This window comes from Mustela erminea, chromosome 4, assembly GCF_009829155.1.
Source record: "Mustela erminea isolate mMusErm1 chromosome 4, mMusErm1.Pri, whole genome shotgun sequence".
Classification (NCBI taxonomy): domain Eukaryota; kingdom Metazoa; phylum Chordata; class Mammalia; order Carnivora; family Mustelidae; genus Mustela; species Mustela erminea.
The window spans coordinates 138,554,630-138,572,650 of NC_045617.1; the positions used below are offsets into that span (position 1 = coordinate 138,554,630).

At 42.5% G+C, this 18,021-nt stretch overlaps 1 long non-coding RNA gene across 1 annotated transcript in view; it reads right to left on the reverse strand.

Moving 5' to 3' along the window:
• Positions 1–17,288, reverse strand: part of LOC116589176 — a 146,941-nt gene extending 129,653 nt beyond the window's left edge. The window contains exons 1-2 of the long non-coding RNA XR_004285226.1: positions 17,200–17,288; positions 8,490–8,557 (exon numbers count right to left, since the gene is read on the reverse strand). This is a non-coding gene — a long non-coding RNA (uncharacterized LOC116589176). The remainder of the gene's footprint in view (positions 1–8,489; positions 8,558–17,199) is intronic.
• Between the last annotated feature and the right edge of the window lie 733 nt (positions 17,289–18,021).

The window sequence follows — 18,021 nt, forward strand, 5'->3', positions numbered from 1 at the left end:
GGTAGAGCATACAACTCTAGATCTCAAGGTTGTAAGTTCAAGCCCCATGTTGGGTGTAGAGACTACTTAAAAATAAAATCCTTTTTTAAAAAAAGAGAAAGGATAGAGATAATAAAATGCTAAAAACAGCATCCACATGTAGAAAGAAGCAGAGCTGAATTAAGAAAACTGTGCCATGGGGCGCCTGGGTGGCTCAGTGGTTTAAGCCTCTGCCTTCGGCTCGGGTCATGATCTCAGGGTCCTGGGATGGAGCCCCACATCGACTCTCTGCTCAGCGGGGAGTCTGCTTCCCCCTCTCTCTCTGCCTGCCTCTCTGCCTACTTGTGATCTCTCTCTGTCAAATAAATAAATAAAAATCTTTAAAAAAAAAGAAAAGAAAAGAAAAGAAAACTGTGCCATGTCCCTTGGAGGGAAAAAGAAGTAAAAATAAATACCCTCACACCCCCTCGAGAAAAATGTATATGATTTTAAGAATATTGATCTTGACAAATCTTAACCCTGAGGTTTAGAAACTTGAGTATATCTGAGCTGATTTCACATTAGAAAGGGAAAAGGAAAGAAATAAAATGAGGTCCATGAGCTTTAAAGATATATTTATTTATGTGAGAGACAAAGCATGAGGGAGAGGAGTGGGGGAAGGGACAGGAGAGAATCTAAACCAGACTCCGCAGTGAGCTCAAAGCCCAACTCAGTGCTCAGTCTCACAGCCCAAGAGATCATGACCTGGGCCAAAATCACGAGTCAGACGTTTAACCAAATGAGCCACCCAGGTGCCCCAAGGTCCATAAGCTTTACAGGAAAAAGATACCAATTTTAAAGCTGCTGTATTTTCCAAAAGAAGAAATAGAATGCCCACAACTGGTCAGAAGGAGACAGATTATCCAGGTCCTTGGGAAGCAGAGATGAGACATTTATTAGTTGAATAGCACACCGCAGCCTTATGAGAGACCACTAGGTAGGTGACAAATGGCCTCCTTTCTAAAATACTCTCCTTTTTTTTCCTTCCCAGCCAAATGCCAAAAGTAAAATATATGCCTTGGGTGTCCGAAAAAGACAATGAAATATACGGCATCCGACCACAGCTTCAGGCACGTGAAGTTCTCCAAATAAAAGCTAAGGGGGGGAAAACCCAAGTCAAACATCTTAAAGTTCAGCCTATGTTTAAAAAAAAAAAAAGTAAGACCAAATAAAAATAAAACTCCAGACTCCACAGTGCACATCTGGGACAATTTATATTGTGAGAGCAGGTTGTAACGGAAATTGCAAATGCCATTAGCTGTAGAGCCGTCCACAGACTCTGTGGTAGGACAGCTGGGTGGCCACACCCGCGGCGTTCCGCTGATGTCCCACGGATGAGAACTGTGATGGGACATTGCATCTCTGATGGGACTAATGATGAATACTCATTTCCTCCACAGAAGAGAGAAGTTTAAAAAGAGGTTTCTGCTCTTTGCCTTATCACAAAATAGTTTCTATATTCACAGAAGGGAACGAAGTAGGCCCTGTGATCTTTACACTGGGTGGCCTCCAACAACCCTACGCCTTCTGATATTGACGACCTTGTGTAGATTCCTTCCACATTGGCTCTGGGCCTAGACACTTGACTTGCCTTGACCAGTGAAAATTGGCAAGGATGACCCAAGCAAAGTCTTATCCTTTCGGAAGGGATGCTTGTTCTTGAAGGCCTGGGCCATCATATGCGGAAGTCCATCCATCCCACTGGGGAGCTCAGCGGGAGAGATCAATGCCTTACAGCACCCAGCTCATCCAGCCCATCCCAGCAGAGGCACCAGGCATGTGAATGAAAAAGCCATCTCAGATAATCCAGACCAAGCAGATGAACTATGGAATAGAGTAACTGCCCAGATGAGCTCACCCCAGATCACAAAATTATGAGAAATTATAATTCGTTTTAAGCTACTGTGTTCGGCATAGTATGTAATGCAGCAATCACTAAGTAGAACGGCTTCATAGGAGAGAAGATGTAGTCAAATGCTCATGACCTTGAGGATCAGGTAGACTCAGATCAAGTCTTATAACATACCATCTACTAGGTGTGTGGTTCGGGGTGATGTCTTTTTTTTTTTTTTTTAAGATTTTATTCATTTATTTGACAGTCAGAGATCACAAGTAGGCAGAGAGGAGGAAGCAGGCTCCCTGCCAAGCAGAGAGACTGATGCGGGGCTCGATCCCAGGACCCTGGGATCATGACCTGAGCCGAAGGCAGAAACTTTAACCCACAGAGCCACCCCAGCACCCCTTGGGGAGATGTCTTTTAACCTCTCTTCATTTTTTCAGTGAGAAAGCAGGTCCCTGTTGGTCGCTCCTCCAGCCGAGCACCCATGCTTTTTCCTGCTATGGAAGCCAATTCTACCCTAGCTCCGTAGGTAGGCCAACTGACTCAGAAAAGCCAATAAGTGTACTGAGTACAATAAAGTCAGTCAGGGCTAAGTTTGTGACCTAACCCAGTCCAGTTAGAATGAATCTCAGAACCTCAGCTGACAACATGAATAATCTTTCTTATCCTAGAAGCTAGCCTAAGAACAAAATCAACACACACAGCAGGAAATATCCAACAAAAGGAAACCACAGAGAAAAGGAACTTGAACTTGATCAAAATGCTCCTGAAGCTAGGATCTACCTTGAACGCTTTAAGTTATGTGAGCCAATAAATTGCCTTTGCTGTTTAAATTAGTTCAGGCTAGGGTTTGTTACGTGCAACCAAAGTATCTTGGCTGAAATAGTGAGTACCTAGTTTTTTTCCTGCCTTGTACCCCTTTCTCCTGGAAATACTACTCGCCTTCTTTGGGGAAACTGTTCCTTCCCCACCCCCCCCAAAAAAAACATAATTCTAAGGAGGCTGACATCGCTCCCCCGGCCACAAGGGAAGAGTAAGGCACAACCAGACCGATCAGAGTCTTTCCCTAGTTTTAGCGATTGAAGAAGAGAGATGGGCCCCCTCTGGTAGTGAGGCTGAGCTACCAGGAGCCACCCACAGCCCTCCTTCCAGCTTTGGGATGAAAGCCTTCTGAGAGGACAAAACCCTACTGAGACACAAGAGGAGAGTCCGGGAACATCCCAGACCTTGACTCCAGATGATCCTGAGGACATCTGCCACCCAACCTTTAACAAACTGACTCTGCAAATCCGTGAATCCCCCTACCCTTCAGCCCTGCCTCTTGGGGTGAGGTGTGTTGCTTTCACTTTGACCAGGGCTCGTGGCTCTGACTTTTTAAGCCAAAACAATCACTGAGAGCCTCTCAGAGGCAAGTCACAAAACTCTCTAGGCCTCTGTGTGTTAAATAAAGGGCTGTCCTGTGTGCCCAAAGCCCTTTCCATCTGCTATAGACCTCTGGGGCCTCCAGTACAGATGAAAGTAGTACCCACTTGGCCAAAGTTTCACGTAACTTTTGCCTTCTCGTTACCATATCCCATTTCTATCGCACAAAAATATTGATTCATAAAGTTAACGAGGGCCATTCAGTGTGCACAGAACAATATCCACAGCTTCTACTCACCAGGTGTCTGCTTAGTGCCAGGTTAGGCGTTTCATTGCTTCCAGTCCTAATAAGCCACACATAGTAGGCTTCTGCAAAGGGCGACTATAAAGGAAGGCACATTTACAGTCAATCCCTCATCTCAGGACTCCAGGATCCTGTTTGCGCTTTCTTCTTCCCCAAATATTTCTGAGAATCCTGTTGTGAGTCCTAAGGCAATTACCATAAGAATTTCCCTCTAGTTCCACCAGTAAATGGTTCTCAACCCTCCCCCCTTCCTGCGTCTTTCTATAAGTCCTCAAAAGGGGAGGGGGGGGGCCAGCTGGAAACTACGCCCCAGTGCCCATCAACAAGGGAATGGATGGAAAGGCTGTGGTATATTTACTCAGTGTAACACTAAGCCACAACAAGAGGGAACGAACCCACATTCTACCCCCTATCACTATGAATTGCATGGACATAAAGTTGTACAAAAGAAGAAAGACAGTAAAGAAAATGCAAGAATAGTTTCACTTATATAAAGATAAAATCCGTATGATACAGCAATCCCACTTCTGACTATGTATGCAAAGGAAATGGAACCACTGTCCTGAAGAGATATGCACATGCCTGTGTCCCTTGCAGCCTTATTCACGAGAGTCAAGACATGGGAACAAACTGACTGTCCATTGACAGATGCATGGATAAAGAAAGTGTGGAATACACAGACCATGGAATAGTATTCAGCCATAAAAAAGGAAATCCTGCCATCTGCAACAACACTGAGGAACCCTCAAGGCATGATGATAAGCGAGATTAAGTCAGAAAGAGGAAGACAAATACTGCATCTTCTCACTTGTATGTGGAATCTAAGAAAGCTAAACTCAAAGAAACACAGTAGAACGGTGGTTGCCAGGGGCAGGAGGGTGAGGGAAATGAGTGGGTATTGGTCAAAAGATACAACCTTCCAGTTACAAGAGGAGTAAGTTCTGGGGATCCAATGTCTGGCGTGGTGACTACGGTCAACGAATCTGTATTACATACTTGAGTCTTTCATGAACGTAGATATCAAATGTTCTCACCCTAACAAAAACAAAATGGAGCTTATGTGGGGCAACGGGTGTGTTAACTAATTTTACTGTGATAATCATTTCACAATATGTATGTGTTTCCAATCATCACTTTCTACACCTTAAACACACACAATGGTATATGCAGTTGTACCTCAGTAAAGCTGGAGAGGGAAAAGAGCCCCTTAAATGGAGGAATCATTCGGGGAGCCCAGGTGACTGACTGGTTGAGTGGCCAACTCTTGAACTCAGCTGGGGTCATCAGTTCAGGCCCCGTATTGGGCTCCATGCTGGACATGGTGTCTACTTTAAAAAAAATCATTCAAGGATTGAATTCTTGACTTCAAGAATTGAATTGAATTGAATTCTTGAATTCCATTCAAAAAATCATTCAAGGATTGAATTCTTGAATTCCATTCAAGGAGTCAAGGAATCATTCAAAATGATACACACATTAACCTTTTACATTAAAACTTAAAAACGTACCTCCACCTACCAATAATTTGTTGTGAGGCTTAGGCCTTATTTTATTTTTTTTAAATGGAGATCTACTCTTTGATGATCTAAGAAATGCATTTTCTGTGATTTCCAATTTGGGCTTCCTAAAAACCAAAAAAAAGTCTAAAGATACTTGCAAAGCAATTTTCGTGTGAAGTATCCCTTGAGATTTTTATTCTTTCTTGCCATCTTTTTTGTCTGCCCCATCTACACATACTTTGACAGCAGGGTTGTTTTGTTTCGTTTTTACCAACTCTCTGTATCTTGTCTTTACCAAAACATGCAGCTGAAACTTCATAAGAGACACCTTTCTCTTCTCTCACACATAGTTCCTCAGTATGTAAAAATTTTTAACTCCGTAAAGCAATTTAAAATCATGGGGAAAACAAAAGATCGCAATCAGGCACAATGAAGCAAAGACATTAGAAGTCGGGGTGGCAGCGTCCCCGCGGAGGGATGGCAGCAGGAAGAGGCAAAAAGAAGCACTTCTGGGTGCCGGTTACATTTCCCTTCTTGATCCTGGTCGGGCGGTGGGATCAGCTTAGCAATGTTCCTTAACCTTGACACCTGGCTTGCACTTGTCCTGTTCTTTTCATATACTGCAATACAGAAGTGGTCCAAGGACAGAAGGGGACGTGCTGCTCTGGTTTCTGGACTGGAGGGCTCACCTGCCAGCATTATGAGTTCCTCCCATTATCACAGAACTCTAGAGAGGGGGCCCGCACTGCATTTGGGCATCCGATCTAACCCAGCCACAGAGGTGCTGGCCTCTGTGCCCTCTGCTGCTCCCTGAAGGCCTCATGCTCCCTGTCTGCCAGTCTCCAGAACCCACCTCTCTCTCCATCAGCAAGGAGAAGCCCTCTCCTTCTTGCATATCCAGCACCACAGGGCAGGGGGCCTCTCGTGCTGCTGCGGCTTAAATTTTACCACCCAATTCTCTGAGAAAGCTTTCCCCCAGGAGAGTTTATTATGTTTCCAGTAATAAAGAGTTCTATTTTTGCCACTGCTGCACTGAATGCACTGGCACTGTGGCCAAGAGTTCGTTCAATTAGAACCATATGGTACAATGGTAAAAAGCATGGCTATAGATCGCCTGGCGCTCAGCCCCAGCTCCGCCACTTACCGGCTGGGGAGCCTCAGCCAAGTTGCTTAAGTTCTCTGGGCCTCAGGTTTCAAAATTCAAACGTGGCCTCTTCTGTACAAATTAGGAAGATGAAAGGAGTCTGTACGTGTTCGTGGCTTAGAATAGAATTTGGTATATAGTTCAGCAGTAGTAACCCTTACCTGCCAACTGACATTTACTGCCTGTCTTACCCTGTAGTCCATCTGCTGTGTCTGTTTCTTTCTGAACCCTGGTTGTGGGTGGACTTCATATCCTTTCCTAAGAAACTCCTAGAGCCCGTGCAAATCAGAGGATGGGGCCAAAGCCCATCCCCAGTGTCCCCCAACATTCCATAACTGTTAGAGATGGTCTACCTGCATAAAGATCACAAATGCCCTTTGGGAGCAGGCCACCTAACTCAAAGGCTGGCATTGCATAGTCTTAGGTCCAAGCCAGCAAGGAGGCCATCCAACTCACTGCAACCCTGTGGAATAGGGATGATGAGTCTCGTTGTGCACATGTGCAAGCTGGAGCTCAGAGGGGGGCTGGTCCAAGCCCATGTGGCAAGTGGATAGCCGAGCTGCACCCGAGCCAACTGTTTCTAACTCTAAAACCCAAGTGCTTCCCATGGGACGATGGCAAGGAAAGAGGAAGCATCATTTGACTGGTGTGAATTACAGTCTAGTGGCGAGGTAGGGCATGGAATCACACTAGAAAATGAAAGTCAGCACAGGCCACAGCCTATTAGACCTGAACATGCAGAGACCTACAGAAGAGCTATCTTCAGCCAGCCATTGCAGGTTGGATTCAAAGTGTCCAGAGAACCACACTTAGTCAAACAGAAAAAAAAAATAATAATAGAAAACAGCTGGCAGTGGATCCAAAGGGTCATAAGAGATCTGAGAGGATGCACTAACCAAGAATCAGAAGTGAGGTAAAGATGAAAGCACATTTGGGGCACCTGGGTGGCTCAGTCAGTTAAGCATCTGCCTTCCGCCCAGGGCATGATCCCGGAGTCCTGGGATGGAGCCCCCAGGTGGGACTCCCTGCTCAGCAGGGAGCCTGCTTCTCCCTCTCCCTCTGCCACTCTCTCAAATAAATAAATAAAATCTTTGGAGGAAAAAAAAATATGAACGCAAATTTACTCTATGTCAGACACTGAGCAAAGCACTTCTTTTACTTTTACTGTAGTGGGGGGGGATCCCTACAACCACCCTAAGTTTCAATCCTTCACAAGAAGGACTCTTAGAACTCAGGTAAGCTGCTTTGCTCATGGTTACCGTTACAGCAAAAGGATACAGATTAAAATCAGCAAAGATAGAGGCATGCAGAGCAAAGTCCAGGAAAGACCAGGTGTGAGCTTCCAGTGCTCCCTCCCACTGAGGTTGTACAAACAATGCTTCCTTATCCCAGCAACAATGTATGACAACAGGTACAGAGTATTCTCAACCAAGGAAGTCGCTGGAGGCTTGGTGTCCAGGGTTTTTAATTGCTGGTCCGTCTCATAGGCATGGCAGGCCTGGATGGCTGACCTCAGGTCCTCAGTCTCAACCCCTCCAAAACTCAGGCAGATATGGTGTGACCCAAGGCCTCCCTCACAAATCCATTGGTTAGCATAAACTCTATGGCATGGCCTAAGGCCCCAAATAAAGAGACACTCTTGGCAGACAGGATATTTCAAAGGCTTAAAGGTCACCTCCCAGAAGACCTTCATGGGCAGGGTTTGAGCACTCCCAACACAATTACTCGACCCTACAGAGCCCATGTCATTTCATCTGCACCAATAATTCTCTGCAGATGGTCTCCAACTTACTCTGGGTCAATTGATGATTTTTTTTTTTAATCTTTATGATGATATAAAAGCAATAGACATTCAACAGAAACTGTGTTGCACATTATGAATTCTGATCTCTTTCCAGCCCAACCATACACAATGCGGTTGTCTCCCGTGATGTGGGGTGGCGAGCCATAGTGCCCAGTCACCCTGTAATCACAAGGAAGAACAATGGACACACTGACAAGCACTCTGCCCCCACACAACCATTCTGTTTTTCACTTTCAGTACAGGGTTCAATCAATTACAGGAGATATCCAACACTATATTATAAAACAGGCTTTGCATTAGATGATCTTGCCCAACTATAGGCTGATGGAGGTGTTCTGCGCACATTTAAGGTAAGCTATCCTAAACTATGATCTTCAGTAAGTTAGGTGGATAGAATGTGATTTCAATGTACAAAATTTTCAGCTTACAGAACTTAAAGCCTCATTGAGCTACATCAGCATGGATTGTTTGCATGATACAAACTTCCGACTTAGCACTCAACACAGGACAGGTCTTACCTCTCTCCGACTAGGCTTCAGAGGCTCCAGAGGAAGGCAGTGGAATAAATCCTTCACCCCAGCATCCCCTATACCAGGAGCAAGAAGAAGGAACACAACAGTTATTCTCTAGATAAATTGAATATCCTGCTGGGGGTCAGTCTAATAAACTAACTTCACAGGTGAAAGACAGAGTATTTGAATCATATTATTGACAACTGCAATTTTAAAAAGGAGCAAAATAAAAGCCAAATGTCATTTATACACAAAGAAAACATGCTTGACTTTGGAACACTAAGGAAAAAAAGAACCCAGGCAGGTAATTCTCAAACAGTAAAAAACAATGGAACTTTTATAGATGTAAAGCGTATATCAAACAGTGTAATCCTTTGATAAGGGACTGACAAGGATGACAGAGCTGGTTCAGAGGAGAATTTAAGGCACAGAGGTTTATATGGTCAACCAAGAAGGATATGCCAAAATAAGTTTTCTGAGTGAGATACCAAACGAATTAATGACAGAACGGATAATAAATCTTTAAGCATCGGGGGGGTTGTCTTCTCCACCAGTCAGAAAACTATTTTTGCTCTCCTGAACAAATGTTTCTAAGTTAACATGCAACTTCACCAAGTCTGAGCCCTAATCAAGAGTAAACAGTAATTAAAGCAAAAAATACATTCTCAAGTGAATTAAATAATCCTGGGATGGGCTTGTTGGACAATGTCCCAGGATGACACCAAAAGTTTCAGGTCATTTTTCTTAATAGTAGATATGATTTTTTTTAATGTAAAGATAGCTTAGAGTGTTATATTAACACATATCATGATTAGACTGAGATCATCAGATTCTCTATCTTAGGTCTAAAGGAATTTGGGGGGAAAATAAAAAACCTATTCTGTCATTTCCTAAGCTTAACCTGATAAACTTTTACATCAGAAACAGAACTTCTCACACTGTACTCCATGTATAAAGTTAAAACCCAATATATTAAAAGGCTATTTCCAAAGCAAATACAGACATCCACTGCCAGGGAAAAATAGGGATTATCAAAAGAATATCAGCTAAAGCTCCCTCGAAAATAGAGCCCTCCAAAAATACTAATCCTCTAGTATTACAGTTAACTATTTGTTTAAACACACTTAATCCACCAAAGATACTGTTTTGATTGTCATTTATCCTTACGAATAAACGGTAATGGACTTGAATTTCCACAACACTTTTTAGACTCTTTAATTTAGAGTCCGATAATTGGCATTTTTTGCAAATCCTGCAAAGCCTGTTCTGAAGTTTGTTTTTCGCTATGCATGAAAAAATAGTTTGATTAGAAGCTCAGTAGTAGCAATCAAGTTTAGAGAGGGGGCGTAGGAAAGAATATTTTAACTACTTATTAACTTTTAAAATACTGTGAACCCTTTAGAAGTATCTATTTACATAAAATCAATGAAGTAATTAGGGATTATTCTTATCTCTTTGTTAAGATAAGTTCCCGAGAAACTCTATTCACAGTGCTCATCCCTCATCTAGCTTCATCTGGAACACCTGGAAAATGCTTTAAAAATAGAAGCATGTAAACTCAACCCATCTTTGAGATTCTGATGCAGCAGATAGAGTCCAGAAATTCAGGTGAGAAAAATCCACCAATTATTCTGATGACACCCAAGTATGGGGACCACTAACCAGAAATGACACTTTTCTCTGGGCCTATCAGCATACAAAAGCATCCTTAGATGGCTCTTGGAGACTAAAAATAACTTAGAAAACATGTAGCCTGACATATTTATAAAATACTCTATATTTTATAATTCTGACTTTTAGGTGCAGTAGCCTGGAATTAGCCCCCAGATAATTCTAGTTAATCAGCTTTTATTCTATATTTTAATCTTGCATTTCACAGCAGGAACTCAGGGTCAGTCAATCCTCTCAAGTTCTAGACAGTGAAGCCTAACCTAAGGGTGGGCAAACAATGGCCAAGTCATTCCTCTATCTATATTTGTAAATAAAGTTTGATTGGAACTTAGGCTTATTTGCTTACATATTGTCTATGGATGCTCTCACACAAGGACTGCAGAGTTGAGTAGTTGGAGCAAAGATCATGGGGCCCACAGAACCCAAAATATTTACCACTAAACCCTTTACAGAAAAAGTTTGCTGATTCCTAGCTCAAGCCTTCACTAAAATTGGCAAATATATTCTTTTTCTTCACAAAATAAAGAACTTGAGGCCAGAATAAAACTCTTAACAACTCAATAATAAGGAGAAAGCCCAGTTTTTTTTAAATGGTAAAAGATCTGAACCCACACTTCATCAAAGATGTATAAACGGCAAATAAAGAACATGATAAGATGTTCAACATCATGAGCCCTCAGGAAAATACAAACTGAAACTACAGTGAGATACCAGTGCACACTTACTAAAATGGCTGAGAGGCCCCTGGGTGGCTCAGTCATTGGGTGTCTAACTCTTGATTGAAATCAGGTCATGATCTCAGGCTCATGGGATCGAGTCCCACATCAGGCTCTGCACTCAGTAGGGAAGTCGGCTCAAGATTCTCTCTCTCCCTCTGCCCCTCCGCATCATGCTCTCTGTCTCTCCCTCTCAAATAAATGAATAAATTTTTAAAATAAAATGGCTGAAAGTAAAAAGATGTGATCATACCAAGTCTGGGGAAGAATGCAGAGCACCTAGAACTCCCTCATATGAATAATGGTAATCTAAAATGGCACAACCACTTTATAGAAACAATTGGACCATTTTTTAAAGTGAAATATATACCTACCATATGATCCAGCTATTCTTCCCTGAATTATTTACCCACAAGAAATAAAAGCATATGTCCATGTGAAGATTTGTACACAAACATAATAGCAGCTTTATTTTTAGTAGCCAAACTCTGGGAACAATCCAGATGTTCATGAACAGATGAATGGATAAACAGCGGTAGAGTCAAACCATGGACTATTATTCATCAATAGACATGATGGACTATTTATTTCTCTTTTGTTTTTATTCATATTCTAGCCAGTTAACATATAGTGAAATATTGGTTGAATGAACCACTGCTATGTGCAACCACCCAGATAAATCTCAAAATGACTATGCTAAGTGAAAGAAGCCACACACACACAAAAAAACATCCTGAGAAGCCAAAATATTGAGACAAAAATCAGATCAGTGACATCCAGAGCTGGAACTGGGGATGAGGAAAGGATTGATGTGAAGAGTCAAGAGAACGCTTTCTGTGGTGGCAGAAAGGTTCTGTCTGCTTATGGTGATAGTTACACAACTGTATACGTTTCTCAAAACTTACCCAGTATATTCTTTTAAAAAGTGGAGGGTTTTTTCTGTATGCAAATTATAACACAATAAGTGTGACTTACAAAAGGACACAGGAGCCAGTTGGAAGGGACTCCCACCAACCAAATCTGGGACAATTTGAACATCAAAACAAATCATGGTAGTAACAGATAGTAACCCATTAAAGAAAAAGCAAATCTGAATCCTTACTGTGATGAGTAAATAAACAAAGAATTATGGGCAGAGGGGAAGGAGCATGTTTGTTTGTTTGTTTGAAAGATTTTATTTATTTATTTGACAGAGCGATCACAAGTAGGCAGAGAGGCAGGCAGAGAGAGGCAGAGAGAGAGGAGGAAGCAGGCTCCCCGCTGAGCAGAGAGCCCTATGTGGGGCTCAATCCCAGGACCCTGGGACCATGACCTAAGCCGAAGGCAGAGGCTTTAACCCACTGAGCCACCCAGGCACCCTGGGAAGGAGCATGTTTACAAAAGTAAGCCAGTTAATAAAAATAAGTACTTTATTTTGACTACGGTCATCATTAACACTCAAGAGTCAGCTGTGAGCACTAAAACTAACGAATGAAAGTTTGTAAAAACTGAATACTTGCATAGTCTCAAGTTATCTTCCTGCAAAATTATTATCAATTTTAAAGGGGGAAATAATGTCTTTATATTAGAGAAGACTGGTGGACAACTCCCTCGACCAAGTGAGTAAATACATCACCTATAACAAGACAAGCTGGCATCATACACTTAAGGGTGAGCCACGAAGGATGCAACATCACTTCTAGTCTTGTCCTACCAAGTATTCAAAACCTGAATCAAAGCTTGAGGAAGCATCAGACAAACCACAATTAGAGAACATTTTATAGAATAACTGCCCTGTCCTATCCCAAAATGTCAGTCATCAAAGACTTTTTTTTTTTTTTTTAAACAAAAAACTAGTCTGGATTAAAGGATATAAGGAAACATGAGAATTTAATGCAGTGATTGATTCTGGATTACATTTTGGACAAGAAAAGGCATTATCTGCACATTTTGGCTAAGACCAGGAGGATGACAACGTAGTATTGTATTCATGTTAATTTGCTGGTTTTTTTTTTTTTTAAAGATTTTATTTATTTATTTGTCAGAGAGAGAGAGAGCGAGCACAGGCAGACACAATGGCAGGCAGAGGCAGAGGGAGAAGCACGCTCCCCGCCGAGCAAGGAGCCCAATGTGGGACTCGATCCCAGGACGCTGGGATCATGACCTGAGCTGAAGGCAGCTGCTCAACCAACTGAGCCGCCCAGGCGTCCCTAATTTGCCGGTTTTGACGGCTGACTGCAGATGTGCTAGAAGATGACCTTATTTCTTTAGGAAATATGCTCTGAAGTATTTAGAGGGAAAGGGGCAACATACTTGCAACTTAATCTCGGAAAAAAGTATAGGTAGGTACAGTAGCATCCTAGGGTTTAATAACCAGCTCTCCAAAACTATGTGCATATATATGCACACACATAAGGTTACTGGTATAAATTGACTGATATAAAGAATGCGTAGTACACAGTTTGAAAAAAATTAAATATGCAGGGTGCTTTACTGTAAATGTTATATAACTGATTCTTACAAAATGCTTTTGCTGATTTTTGCCAAGCTCTTTACCCCTATCCCCACCCTGAGGTTGCTATTCACACGTCAGCACTGGCAGACACCGCACACTTCAATCTGCATTATTAGCACACTCTCATCACTTTCTTAACTCTAGATAAAAAGGATTATTTAAAAAAAAAAAAATTCAAGCCCTGATTTGTCTCCACCAACGGTCACTGAATGCGGCATTGCAAAATCTCGCGTGGGCGTGCTCAATGATGGAGCCTTTCTGCCATGGATCACATGAAAGAAAATCACCTGCAGAGCATAAATGAGAGTAAAATAATTAAGAAGAGATGAGTTTTGAGTACTGGTTTCTTCTGTATTTGAGTTTGGAATGGGGAGGAAGCATTGGTCACCGTGGCTTCTGCCTCTTTACTCCTCACACAGAATCATAAGCTAAAATAATTTCATGTTGAACAATGGCCAGGTTAAACAACTAGCTTGTGAGTTTCCAGAAACTGTAGCCATAGGCTCTCCTAAGCCAAAACAAACTGGCCCCAGTACACAACGGAGAAAGAGAGAATGATAAACCAAATGTGATGACATTTTAATACTCAGGAAATCTGAGTAAAGGGTGTGTAGGAATTCTCTCTGTTCCTGTAACTTCTCTGTCCATCTGAGATCATTTCAAGATTTAAAAGTTTAGATGAAAGGAAGAAGCAAGATGGCGGAGAAGTAAGAAATCTAAATATCGTCGGGTCCCAGGAGTTCAGCAAGAAAGTTGTCAAACCATTCTGAACATCTACAAACTCAACAGGAGATCCAAGAGAAGAGGAGCAGCAATTCTAGGAACAGAAAAGCGACCACTTTTTGGAAGGTAGGAGGAGCAGAGAAGTGAGTCCGAGGCAATATATGGGAAGATAGACCACAGGGGTTGGGGCCGGCTCCCAGCAAGCAGTGGAGCAGCGCAGCACAAAATGGATACTGTTAGAAGTCAGCTCCACAGGCTAAGTGGGGGTAGAGCACTCACAGGGACAGTGTGGTCTCAGGACCCACAGGGTCACAGAAAGACCGGGAGGGCCTAAGTGCAGCAGAGCTCCCAGGTATCGGAGTGGAAGCTGGCTGCAGAGACAGAGCTGAGGAGTGGCTCTCTGCTCGGGGTTACCTTAAACCGTAACCCGAGGCCCAGTCAGGTCACTGTGCTTTGAGCAGGAACCCCACAAGCAGCAGATCTGGGAGGCTCACCATCCTCCGGGAGGAGCATGGCAGGAATCTGCTGGGTTTGGAGACGCCAAACAGCGCCAAGTGCCAGAGACAGAAGTGCTTGGTCACAGGCCTGGACCTGTGAGACCAGGGAGACGGGAGGGATTGATGGCTTTTCTCGGAGGGCGCACTGAGGAGTGGGGCCCGAGTTCTCAGCTCCTCCAGGCGGGAGACTGGGCGCCGCCATCTCCATTCCCGCCCTCCAGAGCTCTGCGGAAAGCGCTCAGGGAACAAAAGCTCCCAAAAGCGAACCCAAGCAGATTGCTTACCCGGCCCTTGGCAAGGGCGGTGCAATTTCACCTCCCGCAAAGACATTTGAGAATCACGGCAACAGGCCCCTCCCCCAGAAGATACGTAAGAACACCCAGCCAAGACCAAGTTCACTGATCAATGAGAACTGCAAAACTTCACAACAATGGTAATACAGCACATAAAATTCATGGCTCTTTTCCCATGAGTCTTTAGTCTTTCAAAGTTAAATTTTTTTTTATTTTTTTTCTTATTCCATTTTTTAAAATTTTTCCTCTTTCCTATTTTAACCTTTTTTAAAACTATTTTATCTTATGAATACCTATTTTTAAAAGTCACTTTAAATTTTCATTGTTATAGTCATAATCTATCCCTTCATTGTATTTAACCTTATATTTTGTATACATATAGGTTTTTCTTTCTTTAAAATTTTGGAACACAGTTTCTTCTAATAGATCAAATAAACCCTAAATTTAGTACTTGGCTTTATTCTAGTCTCCAGCCTGATCACATTCTTTCCTCTTTTTTTTTCTCTTTTTCAACCAATTTCTTATCAGTTCCTTTTTTAGAATATTTTTTAATTTTCATTTTTACAGCCATGTTCCATCCCTTCATTGTGTTTACCATTATTTTTGTATATATGTAAGTTTTTCTTTCTTTAAAATTTTGGGAGGCAGTCTCTTCTAACTGACCAAAATACACCCCAAATCAAGTGTGTGGCTCACCAGTCTAAAATATATATCTCTATGTGTGTGTGTGTGTGTGTGTGTGTGTGTGTGTGTGTATTTCCCCCTTTCTTCTCCCCCCAGTTTCAGGTCTCTTCCAATTTGGCTAGTGTATATTTTTCTTGGGTCGTTACTACCCTTTTAGTATTTTATTCTCTGGTTCATATATTCTTATCTGGATAAAATGACAAGGCAGAAAAAGTCACCTCAAAAAAAAGAACAAGAGGCAGTACCGACAGCTAGAGACCTAATCAATACAGACATTGGTAATATATCAGATTTAGAGTTCAGAATGACAATTATCAAGGTGCTAGCTGGGCTTGAAAAAAGCATGGAAGATACTAGAGAATCCCTTTCTGGAGAAATAAAAGAAATAAAATCTGACCAAGTTGAAATTTAAAAAGCTATTAATGAGGTACAATCAAAAATGGAAGTTCTTACTGCTAGGATAAATGAGGCAGAAGAGAGAATTAGTGATATAGAAGACCAAATAATGGAGAATAAAAAAGCTGAGAAAAAGAGAGACAAACAACTACTGGACCACGAGGGGAGAATTCGAGAGATAAATGATACCATAAAACAAAATAATATAGAATAACTGGGATTCCAGAAGAAGAAAAAAGAAAGAGGGGTGCAGAAGGCATATTGGAGCAAATTATAGCAGAGAATTTCCTTAAGTTGATGAAGGGAACAAGCATCAAAGTTCAGGAGGCACAGAGAACCCCCCTCAAAATCAGTAAAAATAGATCCACACCCTGTCATCTAATAGTAAAACTTACAAGTCTCAGTGACAAAGAGAAAATCCTGAAAACATCCTGAAAAATTCTCACCAAAATACTAGCCAACAGGATCCAACAGTACACTAAAGGATTATTCGCCATGACCAAGTGAGGTTTATTCCTAGGCTGCAAGGTTGGTTCAACATCCGCAAATCAATAAATGCAATACAATACATTAATAAAAGAAGGAACAAGAACCATATGATACTCTCAATAGATGCTGAAAAGCATTTGACAAAGTACAGCATCCTTTCCTGATCAAAACTCTTTACAGTGTAGGGATAGAGGGTACATACCTCAATATTATCAAAGCCATCTAAGAAAAACCTACAGCAAATATCATTTTTAGTGGGGAAAAAGTGAGAGCTTTTCCCCTAAGGTCAGGAACACGGCAGGGCTGTCCACTTTCCCTACTGCTATTCAACATAGTACTAGAAGTCCTAGCCTCGGCAATCAGACAACAAAACGAAAAAAAAGGCATCCGAATCAGCAAAGAAGTGAAACTCTCACTCTTTGCAGATGATATGATACTTTATGTGGAAAACCCAAAAGACTCCACTCCAAAACTGCTAGAACTCATACAGGAATTCAGTAAAGTGTCAGGGGAAAACGTGCACTCAGGGAAAGGGGAGCACTGACTTGGTAGGGTCTGTCCCCAAGTTCTTTAGCTTCATCAACAGCCCGTTATTCCACAGCGAGGTCAATGACAACCTATCTTCAAGTCAGCCCACGACACAAGTGAGGTGTGATACTGCAGGTATATATGAAGGACCGGGGGCACACGGTGGAGATCTCTGACCTTTTTCTCCCCTGCCCCTCCACATAGCCTTTAGCTCCTCATTCCCACCTTTTATCTATGAAAGCAGCACATGATCAGGGACCACGCATGGTCCATGACGGTGAACACGCAGTGAGCAGGTGTCATCGCTATGGAAGTTGCCCCACGGCCGAGACACACCAAACCTCACCCCTCCCTCCCCAGCTGGAATTTAGCCATGCCTTGATACAAAGCAGCTGTGGCATGGCATAACAATGCCGAGCAGTTTGGGACAGGAAGTGAAAGATACCACATCCTCTCGAAACTGCAAGGAAAATCTATCAGGCCTATTATCATGGCTTCACAGTTAAGAAGTGGCAGTTGGGCTCTCCTATTATGATGGTCTTTGGAGGAGGCATTGGTTACTGTGGCGTCTGCCTCTGTACTTGAATCTGGAGAGGAATGTCATTGAGCATCCCAGTGCTTGACATGAAAACTTCGAAGACCATCCCTCAGAATGTCCCTAGAAGATGGTCATCAGAAACACGGACTAAAGGCCTGCTGGGCCATTGTGGGGCATGGGCACCCATAAAGATGAAGCTTCCAAGATTCTGTCAGAGCACTGATGTAGAATCGAAGAATTCTAGAGCTTCCCAGAAGTAGACTTAGAGCTCGTTCCACTCAATACGACAGTCTGGTTGGAGACGAGAGACTCATCCTGTCCAGAGAGCCCTTATAGCATAAGGCTATACACGAAAGGCGTCTGATGCATGCTAGGGAGAGTAAGTGCAGGGAAGGCACAGGGAAGGGGTGATTATGGAAATCTTCAGGACTCCCTGCTCTACCCAAAGAGAGGCGGCCCAGGAACCCTACCTTCAAAACCTTAATTTTCAGAACAAGTTCTATCCCTGA